This window comes from Dipteris shenzhenensis, chromosome 14 (assembly GCF_047967505.1).
Source record: "Dipteris shenzhenensis isolate YYH24624 ecotype China chromosome 14, Dip_SZ_1.0, whole genome shotgun sequence".
In the NCBI taxonomy this organism is placed as follows: domain Eukaryota; kingdom Viridiplantae; phylum Streptophyta; class Polypodiopsida; order Gleicheniales; family Dipteridaceae; genus Dipteris; species Dipteris shenzhenensis.
In genome coordinates this window covers 20,137,751-20,150,294 of record NC_141609.1, presented here as the reverse complement: position 1 = coordinate 20,150,294, position 12,544 = coordinate 20,137,751, and positions in this window count along the sequence as shown.

The following is a 12,544-nucleotide window of genomic DNA, read 5'->3' as shown; positions in this document are numbered from 1 at the left end:
TGGCTAGGTGGATAGTTCAATTACAGCCCTCTTGTCTAGCTTTTGTCATGTAAGTGTTAGAGCCTTTGCACACCCCTCTGTGCCGCGTTTTGCAACATCTAACAAGGTGTACATACCTTTGGTGCTATATCCAACCCTTACAATCCATCATCGGATGAATGATAAATGCCCTTTAACTCTATGGCACACATCACAACCAATAGCCTAGCTTGTTTGCATTAAATGGTACTACTATGAAACAAGAATAGAAGAGTAGTATCACAAATTTAAAGGCAAAAAATTGTTCCTAGAATCCATTCTAAAAGAGTAATATCACAAATTAAAAGCCACAAAGAGTTCCTAAACTCCATTCTAAATCAAGATCGTTCTTCTTATTCAAAAAACGTGAGATGGAAAAAACACACGTTTTACGACTTCTTCGAGTCCCACTTTTGATTTTCATAAAGATCCTACACACATTGACTCTAAGAAATGAGAAAGTTCATCCCCATGGTGGAAAACATTTGTTACTCATTACATACTTGTCTTCCATGATGATAAGATAGCCTTCCTTTCCCTATAGATGAAAGAAAACTTTTAACAAAGGACCATTAATAGGCTTGATAGTGTAGGAAATTGAAAATCTATACTTTCTATTCCAATGACAAGAATTGCTTTTTGTCCGTTCAATGTAGAAATGAGAATTAGAGATAAACTCCTGCATTTGTTTTTTTGCTATGAATATTAGATGCGACGCAATGCTTTAAAATTTTTGAATACATATTAAATCAGATGAGAGTGCATTTGACCATGTTCAAATCAGTGCAAGCTCAAAAACTCTCAAGAAATCCAAGCAACCTTGTTGCCAAAATCTGAATTGTGGACCAAAAGCAAGGCACTTTCCTTATTTAGTGGCATATTTTGTGTTGTAGATAGAAGTCATGTATGGAATGGGGCCCTATGTGTCTAAAAGTCTTGTTAAACTCAACACAACCTCATAGCTGCAATGCATATGTGCAAGGACACACACATGTGTGCACGTGCCCATGTGCATGCACCCTTGTACATATGTCATCTCTTTTGCTCTCCAAGTATGTTCCTCCATTTTCCTACTTAAGTAATCCTGAAAAGGTATAGTTCCCTTCACCAATAGACAAGTCTGACCGGTCAATGATAAGCATAACAAGTAAATGTACTAGTCTTTCCCATCCAATGTAGTAAGAACTTACAAGGACGGTATGAAGCAATTCCATAAAGGAATAAATTAAACCAAACCCAATAACGTATATACATATACACAATCTTGTAGCCATCAATAATTAATCTAAAGTAATATGAGTGGTCTATCTTTATTCCTACTTGATCAAGTCTGAGATGGACCAATCATCGTAATCAGTTCTACAAAACTTAACCATACCGCTTTTCCAAGTAGACAAAGATGGTTGTGCCAGATCAAGTCTCTAATAAGCCAAGACCATGCTTCTAAAGCATTTTAGACAATTCCATAATAATTCCTTCACCATGGCAATGTCCTGGAAGCTTAAATAATGCTTTTGAAGCCCATGATCAGAAAAGGAAATCCTACTCGTGAATCCCTAAGTTTCCATGTACCTCTCTCTAAAAAAATTAGGCATAGTTTGTCCTCCTTATTTATAATCCCTATGCTGAAAAAGTGGAAAAATTAATTAACCATGCGGTTCTATCTATTTGCCTTAATGTAAAAAAGTTCCAAGGATGTTAATAAGAATGGAAAGAAACTCCCCTCGTATATCCTTATGCGTATAGATAATTTGGACCACCTTCGTTGTTGGATGTATGTTCTTCCGCTAAAACTCATTGGAGTTGTTCCTTCGCAAAACTCGAGAGCTAGGTCACGCCAGGCCTTTCCAAATCCGCAACATCGCTGGAGCTGAGTTCGCCATTGCTCCACTTCTGCTCCTTGTCTTCTCCCGCTCTTCCGACGTCGGCCTGTGGTGCTCGTCCTCGAGGATGCTGGTGGAAACCTTTCCTCAAGGAGCTATCCAGGGCGTGTCTGAGAAACCGTTTACATCGACGTATTGCCGCCCTGTATTGATTCAGTTACGTTTGAACCTGAGAACACGATGGTCACCTCTAGATTTCAAATAAGCCGAGGATGGGCCCAGAAACACTAGTAACGCAATTCAGAGGACTTTGCATGGAGTTCACACGAAATATTAATGTGTTCAATGGAAGACAAAAAAGGATGCATGTGGCCTGCTCGAAACCCGCTTCTGTGACGATGTGTTGTAGCGAGGAGCAAACGTGTTGGTGATTCGTGAATCATCCACGATCTTCTCACCCATTCATGGAGATAAACCGCCATTCCAATTTCTTTAGTGCATTCTGTGTGGATGCATCTAGCACGGCTTGAGTTGAGTAACTGGGACCATCATCACCACAGTCTACTGAGGCTTATCTTCACTTGGACACAAGCTAACAAACAAGGTGCGTGCACTCACTTAGCAAAAAGGTCTCAAATTTGCACTTCGAAAATGGCCATACTTGCCAAGACTTGCAGAAACCAGTAGAACTTTGCCATCGTAGTATGCTGCTAGAAACAAACCAGTAGAACTTTGCCATCGTAGTATGATTCGCACGATTTAACCTCTATCAACCGTGGACGACATAAGAACAAAAAGAGGCCACTTCATGGCTTGCTCGCGTGCCATCAAACTTGCATTATTTGTACTAGCTTTCAAGGTACTTGTAGGGAAGCTAATGAAGCTAGGTTAATGATGAAACGCCCAACATGAAAGGATGATTTTTGTAGATTGAACACCTAGATATGAAAGGGGAATTTGGGGGCCATCAAACTACTTTTGTGGGCTGATTTTGCTTCCAGATTTTGTACATAGAACTACTTGCATATACTTCCAGATTTTGTACATAGAAAGAACAAAAAGAGGCCACTTGATGGCTGAGTGGCATGCCATCAAACTTGCATTATTTGTACTAGCTTTCAAGGTACTTGTAGGGAAGCTAATGAAGCTAGGTTAATGATGAAATGCCCAACATGAAAGGATGATTTTTGTAGATTAAACACCCACACATGAAAGGGGAATTTGTGGGCCATCAAACTACTTTTGTGGGATGATTTTGCTCTTGGTTTCTTGAGCTACTTCACTTTTCAATTGATGATTGTCATGATGATTTTGTGGGCCAATTAGTACTACAATGTGAAGCAAAAAATAGTAGTAGTAAGAATTAAAGTTTGAGAGTGCTTCTACACACAAATTTTTAAAAGAATTAGAGAAATTTGAAGTAAGTTTGTTTGGTTTTTATTTGATTAAGAGTTGGAAGATATAGTTCTTCATAAATTGTAATATTATGTACAAGCTGAAAGATTACCATTACTAATTGTTGCTATAGTGAATGGTGATGGTGAGGTTGCAGTGTGAGCAATCCATTAGTATTGAGTACTCACTCGGGGCATCAAGTTCGGTTCAGCAAAGTGATCTTTCGATGGATAGTATGGACTTTTCCTTGGATGGACATGATCAAATGAAGGGAGGCATAGACACTGGTCATCCTCCTGTGGATAAGGTATGTAGTAAAGCTTTGCTTTGTGGATTATTTGATTCGAATTTGGTTTGGCGACATAGACACTATTCATCCTCCTTTGGATGAGGTGTGTGAGATTTGCTTTGTTGATTGTTTCTTTCAATATTGGTTTGGAAGGAACCTAAGTACAAAATAATATTGATAGGATGATGACGATATGGAAGATGATGAACATTCTGAAAAAGGAGGTTGAAGAGGTAACAGAGGTTGTACGTGATGACATTTCTGGGGGGAAGGATGAGGAAGAGACACCAAATGAAAAAAAAAAAAACAAGGCAGCTGATGAAGAGTTTCAAATTCCACGTTGAACTGCTTGTTGAGACTATGAATAGGCTGAAGGTAAAGAGGTGCACTCCACCACCTGTTGTTCCTTTATGTAGAATACACCTTCATAAGAGTGTTCGGCAAGTTGGTCACCAAGCGGAGTAGATTAAAGACCTCATTTCGAGATGAGGGATACTTAAAGGAGAAAGTCTCCTTTGTCCTTTCTTTTGTTGGTTGGAAGGGGGTCTCCCTTCCTGTTTCAGATGAGATTACACAGACATGGGATCCTATATGGAAGGAGATAAATAATCATTTTGAAGAGGGTAAGAATATTGTCTTGTATGTTCCTTGTATCTGGTCTAATGGTGGTTTTAATTGCAGTTATGCAACAAGGTTTTGCATTTTGGTTTTAAGACAGGTCTACAACATGATGATAATTGGAAAGACTTCTGAGGGAAGATGTTTCTATGTTGGGATGGAAATCACCGGACACAGGCTTGGATGGAAGAAATAAACGATTCTTTTAGATATGATATCTCCAAACATGTTTTAGTGAAGGGTGACTTTCATTACTGTTACTAGTGTAGATGAGTCACCCTTAATAGGGGCTTTAAATAGATTGAACCGATATGTGTTTACTTCTTGTCCTTTGGTATTGAAAATGGTGTATTATGTTGAAAAATGATTTGAGGCTTTATTGAAAGTATCTTCTTTTGTAGGATGAATGAGGAGGCCTTTGTGAAAACAAAGATGTGTGATATACTTTATTCAGTAAGAAATCTTTGAGAAACTGACCCATCTTGGTTTGCAGATAGATTTACACCAAAGGAGCATGAACAGGTACTAAATGATGTTTTAAAATTTGTGCAACCTGCTCAATCTACTTCCAAGTTTTTTTGTCTTCTATCATTTATGCTTTCTACCTTCAGATAAGGGTGGCACGAGAGAGGGAGCAACCAAGAATGGGGATGGTTCATTGGTATCCATTGACACGTTTTATGCTTGCTAAAATCTTGTTTCCAGTAAGCTTTCTGGAATGATATTTTAAATTGTAGTTTCAACCATTTTTTCTTCCGTTAACACTCCATGCTATGCATAATTTATCTTGGTATTGAATGAAATTTTTGAATGTTCCATTATGTAGAGTGATGTTGAGAATGAAATGCAAGCTGAAAGAGAAAAATAAATGTCTGAAAATAGTAAGAGAAAGAGGGGTTTGGCTTTTGCAGAGGTCAAAGTCAGAAAGAAGTTCTCAAACAAGATAAGTATCTCGAGATAGTTGATCCCCTGAATGGAAACAAGTGGGGATGGTGACCAGCAAAACAATAAAGGAAAAGGGGTTCAAGCTAACTTGGAAAAATTAACCCATTTGCGCATTGCGGAGCTAAATAATGACTTGAAATGCAAGATTTTGTATGAGTAGCAAAGAAGTGTGAGATCAACATGAAGTCCCTCCGGGTGAAATTCCATTACTTTATAATAGAGTTCCATGCTAGTACATGATCTTTAATTTTTCAAGTGTTGAAATAATACCTGAACAAATAGGAGACAAGGAGTTTCGTGTTTGGGTTGGGAAAGAGGTCTTTTATGAGACACTGATGGAGAGAACCAACAACTTGAAGGAGTAAATCATTATTGATGAAGGTGACAATATACAATCTCTTGGGCATGCTTTTGTTTGCAAGTGCAATATCTAGACATGGTCGATACTAATTTATTTTGGTGCCACTTCTAAAATAGGTTTTGAGTTGCCTATGACACCAACAATTGCATGTTATGACATCAATCGATGAAGAGTTCTTGCCAGAGTATGACGAGGAACCAATTATACCAGACTTGTGGTACCATTCTAGACTTTTGAGTGTCAAGCATTTTCATGGCATTGTAGCCTTCAAGCTTTTGATAATTACTAGGACTTTTCCATGTTATGCAGAGTCACAAGCATCCTGTATGGCAAGGCATGATGAAATCTATGATACACGTCGTATGAAGAGAAAGGAGAGAAATCATTGTGTGTTTATAGATGACATTACATTGGAGGAGGAGGATGATTTTAAAGATGAGCCATGATAGGGATACACATGGGCATTGTCCAAATGTTTTTCATGTAGTATTTCTATGTGCACTCATATACTTCGTTTCTCTTGAACAATTAAATTTGTTGGTCGTTTTTCGTTTCAAAGTTTTAATGTTTGTAGCTAGCTACTAGGAAAACACATTGACATTGTATTGTTTTCCACATAGTATCCATAAGTGCAAGCTTACTTTAGTTCTCTTGAACTATTTATCTTTTCATAGGGTTTTTGTTACAAATTAAGAACAACTTTTGTAATTATAATTTATCCTCTAATAGTATTACCTTTGAGAAACATACGGTCATTGTCCATTATTCTCCATTTGGCATTGCTAAGTGTGAGTTTACTCAATATTACTTTCCATTTTGGAGGAGGTTTTTAATTTAAAAGTGAGAAAGGCTTTCGTGTTGGTTTCAAAGTCTATAATTATATGAATTACAATTTGTACTAATACTACTATGGGTGTCATTCTTTGCTTTGCTAATTGCAAGGTTTATAGCTAGCCACTAGCTATAAACTTCATGTTGAAAAAAGCTCACAAAGGATGCCAAGCCCCAAGCAAGAGATAGAAGATCAACCAACTAAAGACAAAATATTCTCCCAATAGACCGATTGCTTGATGAGAAATGCCAAGCATGGGAGAGATGAAGTCAATATAGATAATGATGCTTTGATACAAAATCCTGGAAAGAGTGGTGAACACATAAAGATATAAACACTATTCTAGAAGTGTGTGTTACATTGAGAAAAATCAAAATGAGGATATACGTCCTTTATATAGGTACTCTAACCCTAATACTAGCCCTAGCGAGCAAACTTTGACACATACTTCAATTGCGCTGTATCATTTCAAAGATAAAATTCTACATGATGTTGAGAAGCATGTTCAAGGAAGTATACAAAAGCTTGCACGTGGAAAGGGAGTAGTAAGAGAGAATAAATATGTTGAGATAAGAAAGCAAAGTAGAGAAGCTTGATTCAAGCTCTAGTGATGAGGATGATAGCTCTATATATAGGAGGACTCCAATGGATCTAGTGAGGAGTACTTTTTAATATGCATGGAGATGCAAAGGGATGAAATATTACAAAGAACCATTGAATTATAAGGAAAATCCAAATCGAGGAAGCAACCCATCAAAGGGAAAGGGAAGTTATAGGTGAAAAGAGAGAGAACATACCTTAAAAGGGCACAATGCACATAGGGTTCTTTTTAAATGAAAGGGAAGTGGAGAAGCTGGGGCAAGTAGGGAGCTACAACTTATAGTGTGCAATGAGCATACAACTCAAAGCTCAAAGAGTGGTCCAAAGGTCATAGATGTCAAGTTGCATAGAGGTGAATGTATAGTGGTGGTGTTGGCATTGTTTTAGTGGTAGTGGTAGAAGTAAATATTGCGACGCAGGATGGGACAAATGTTAGTGTTATAGCACAAAAAGAGGCTAAGGACAATGTAAACAAAAGTATAGAATAGATGAACTTCCATGTAAAGACAAATTTAGAATAAACTAACAATGTATTTAGTCCTCACTGATGTGTATGTTCAAACATTGTTGAAGAGTATGTTTTCATATTTAAGTGGTGCATTTTAATACAAATAAGGTTGAAGTGTATAACACTCCTCCAAGAGAGCACTCATCTATTGATGTGTCTAATTAGGATTAAAATTACTTTATCTTAATGGATATTTAAAGTATTTCTTCTTTCAAACAAGTTTTGTTTCGAAAAATAGCTTGGAAAGTTACTAGTATACATTATTCAACAATTTAATACTTTTTTCTAGTCCAACTTTGAAAATAAACTTTACAAACATCTAAAAATGTTGTTCATAGTATCTTATAGCCACTCACAACTACTACAAAGCTTTGTTCCTCCCACTCCGATTCTCATGGTGAAATGTTAGGAGATCAAGGCTCAAATTATAATGGTGCATCAATGCTTAAAAAGCACAGTAATCAAGACATCAAGATAAAGCATAAAAAAACAATACTAGATTTTTGGAATGACTTTCATATGTGCTCATCAAGACATTAAGATAAAGTGTCAAAAAACAAATACTAGATTTTTGGAATGACTTCGATATGCACTACAAGCCATGATCCCCATGTTGAGGCCCTAGTTTTCCTTGATGACACTAGCTAAAGGAGACATGAAAGCATTATCATGTCAAGATAGGGAAATGGATCAAGTGAAGACATTGATGCTTTTCATTAGTGAATCACAAACTTAACAATGGCATGCCAATTTTATGAATTCTCTATATGTAAGGTATGAAGTAGATGGTGCAATCTTAGTTTATGTGATTTAAAGTGTGAACCAAGAGGGAAAATGCAATGGCTTAGCTCATGGTTTCTAGCAATGAAGAGATACTCTTAACTCATTATAAGGGTTAAATGGGGCCTTGATTGTGCTCTTTCAATTCTCACCTATTAGGCTAAACCATATGCTCTAATACCACGTAGAAACATGTGGTGATAGCATGTTAATGTCAACACCTAGCTCAAATACTCAACATACATATTGCTAAGGGGAGAGAAGACATTAGTTTGTTGGCTATGCAAAACGTACACTATTTTCTTCCTCACATAAAATGAGGAACATGATACAATATATATAGGACCCTAATGTGGGATACCCTGAATCCATAAAGACTATTTACACTATGAACTTAGGTCCCTTCTAGGGTTCACCATTATTCAACCAAGGGATACCTATTATGAGGATCCCTTTGCTAAATATATTACATATTAAATATACAAAATACAATATAGTCAACTAGATATTACAATAATGCTCCCCATTTCAATATCAAAATTATATTGAATTATATGAAAACTTACCGGGACATAATTAATTCCATGAAAATGTAAATATAATTTAGGCAAATGATCTAGAAGTGCAGGAATTAAGTTGACAAGTCATGCAAGATCAGACATATTTCATGTGCTTAATTTGAGTTTGACCATATTACAAAATTTGAGGGCCTTCAATTTTCAAACATCTCATATAACACATAAATTATATATTGCAAGGGACAAGGATCATGCATTGTTAGATAGGTTATGTTCCACAGTCCCTCCACTTTTTCCTTTAAAAATATTGAGCTTTTAGCGATATACTTGCAAAGTGGTATTTTCATGCTATTCTCCATGATATGGATATTTCACCCCACTAATTCTTTGATGCTTTCTTTTCCATGCTATTAATGAGTGCATTCTTACAATTTATAACTCATTGTTATTACAAATCCTTATATCTTACAAAAACTCTTTGTACAAATCCTTTGTGATACGATACAACAACCTCTAAAGGCATATATAATTCTTGCATCATTTTTCACACTTTTTCCCTTCATAGTATATTGGTCTTCATCATTGGAAGGTGGCATAGCAACACAATGGCCAATACCCACCTTTTTTTCTGGAACCAATTCTACTATGGGCCATCTCCACTTTGACATAATTTTATGAAGAAATGACATTTCAATTCAAGCCCCTTGATTGAGTTGCACAATGCACTTGATGAGTTGGACAAAGATTTTGCAAGGTTTGTCATTATTTTTTGATTTTGCATTTTGTTACATCACCTGTCGGTTGTATTGTCTTATGTTCAATTATTCTTTATCCAATGATTCTACAAGTTCAAGAAATGGAGAACTTTCAAGATTTGGTATACTATGAAGCAACTTGAATGAGCGTTTGATAACTTATTTTTTCAATAGCATCTAAGCATACATCTTTGGCACAAAAAAGTTTAGGCCTACAAAGTACTATCTCTATTGGGATCAACTTAAACGAACAAAGCTCCTTGATTTTTCATATCCAATGGAAAACCTTCAAAGGAAGACCCTTAAATGGACGAATCTCCTTACAATCTTCAATATCCAATGGCAAAACCTCAAAGGTGTCACCCTCCACATGTATGTGTACATGGAAAGGTCACTTCACTAAGGCATGCATTCAGTCTTTGGTTATGTTCTATCAATAGTCTAAATTTAGCATTCATTTCGTAAGTCATTAACATTGATGTTCACATGCCCATGTACAATTTGCCAAATTCTTCCATTCAAAAGTTTTGATTTGACAATGATAATTTGTATAATTTATTGCATATATATGAGCAACTATGAAAATATTTGAAGTTTAGTGCCAAATTGCATCACAACAATTTCCTTGAAGAGAACCAAAATGACATGACTAAATTAAATCAAATCAATTATAGTGTGTACATGATCAAGTTTTATGCTTTGCACATGTTATTTTCCTCTAATCAGATTATTGGTTGGTTCACATGTCCTTCTCATGCATATTAGAGATTGTATGGAAACTAGGTTGTACATGTTCAATAGGTGCATGGAGATTATGAGACATGATTATCATTATACACCATGGCAACACACTTATAGCTACTCCATAAATAGCTTGTGGCATGTTCTCTTGGATAGGCAAATAAGTGTTTTTCGGTTTTGCTCCACCAATTATCAACTCATGAGCGTCCTTTGGATGATCTACAAGATGTATGTCCTTTTCATTGTGCAGCAACATCTTCTTGTTATTGTGAAATTACCTTAGGCGTCGAATTGTGTATTAATAAAAGTGGTCTCCCTCCATTGGACCCTATAAATAGTTGCACGAAGCCCTCTCTATCTTTGTCAAATGCTCAAATGTTGAATATTTTCTTAGTAAGATCCTCAATGCTGGTGCTACTATATTGTGTAGTTGAGGATTGGTGTTCCATAATTTTTATTTCATTGTTAAATTGGATGTTTAGTATTTACCCTCTACAATACAACAATTAATGGTTGTTAACTGGGTATAGGACTCTTGAATTATGTAAACTGGGATTACATTTTATTGTATGTGGAGCTCAATCTTTTTTAGAGATTATTTTGGTCGTGCTTTGGACCCAGGCGTGTTTATATGCATTCCATGAAGGGGGGCCAATTGCCCCCTTGGTATTGTTGCCGAGGGTTCCAAGGGGGTTGTTGACATGCATTAGGCCCCCCTTGGCAGGGCTTCAGGGGCAACGCCCGTGAAGCTAGAAATACTTGAAAATTGGTGCGTGAGTTGCAGGATAAGAAAAATACAGGACTCGCTGTTTCTCCATGGACGTAGCCCACACTAGGTGAACCATGTATATCAGTGTCTCTTTAGGTCTTCCACTCTGTGCGCTTTTGTATTGTATATTTTACACTCTCTACTTCTCACGTTGTTGCTCCATTATCACATTGCTCCTAACACATTTCAAAAGAAAAAAGACATCACATAGAATCGGATCATCTTAAACAATTAGATCATCTTAATTACAATTGAACAATGATCACTCATGAGACCATAGATGTGATAAATTATGAGTCACACCCTAAAAAAGTTGTCTCTTCATATCTAAATATACAATATAATGTCCTTATCCATTATGCTATCTTGTTGACGCAAATTTTCTATTACAGCGTCAAAGGCTTGAAGTTTGTCTTTTTGTTTCATCAATTGAACATGAAGCACAATCACTAAATAATGTCATTTTTTGTTTCCTTTATTAAATTTAAACTTCAAGCCATTTGCATGAGCAACTATGCTGCCCACAAGGACAAACTAAGCAAACAATGTCATATGCCCATACTATCCTCAAAAGATAGAATTCTCAAACAAATAAATCATGGCATAAGTATAAACTAAGCCTACGGTGAACAAACACCCACACTATACTCATAAGATAGAATAAGCAAGCATAAGGGCACAACATAAACACTTGCATAAACACAAAAGAATAATAAACAATGATTGCACTTAGAATCAAATGTTGCAATTGACATACATGTGTCAATTAGCTTGAATATAGTATAGGCAACGCTAAGTGTATAAGAGGTAGGAGGCAAAAGGGAAGGAGACTAAAAATGAAAACTTTTCTATGAAAATGGTACCTCGTGAAAGTATCTTGGTACGAATATTTTTTTGGTACCAAATAGCATTCTGTACAAGAATATTTGTCCTATTTGAAATTTTGTATTTTTATGAAATTCATTTGAATAAATTTTACGTAACATTACACCAGGTGTCAAATGTTTAGTGCCCTTGGACCTGCCATGTCACAAACTTAACAACTACAAGTTGAAGCTGAAGTCAATTGTACCTCCTTAGTTAAAGTCAATGACAACACATGATTAGTCAAAGGCAAGGCAAGCCACATCGTCAGATTTAGAAAAGGGTCAAAATTGATAGGTCAACATGCTCTGACTAGTCCATTTGTCACTACTATAGCCACAATATCCATAAGAATAATACCTTACACAAAATGAATGTGTTGAAAACAAATATAGATATAACATTCATTAGTCCATCTATCATTACTACATCCATAATATTTTTTTACTTCTACTAGAGGTCACCATAAGAATAAGATCCTACACAAAACAAAAGTGTTGTAAACGAATATGATAATAGCAATCATGTTTACAACGGTGTCTGGTTTGGTTTGAAGCCTTAAGTCCTAAAGTCTCCTATAATCATATGCTTTGAGGGCGTATTCCTTAAAGCCTCATGCAGAGGTTTGATCCACAATTGAGGCACTAAAATGGACAATTTTAGACTTTAAAAGGTATATAATAGCTAAAATTAAGCCAGAATTAAGCCACTTAAAAGGATAATTTTCA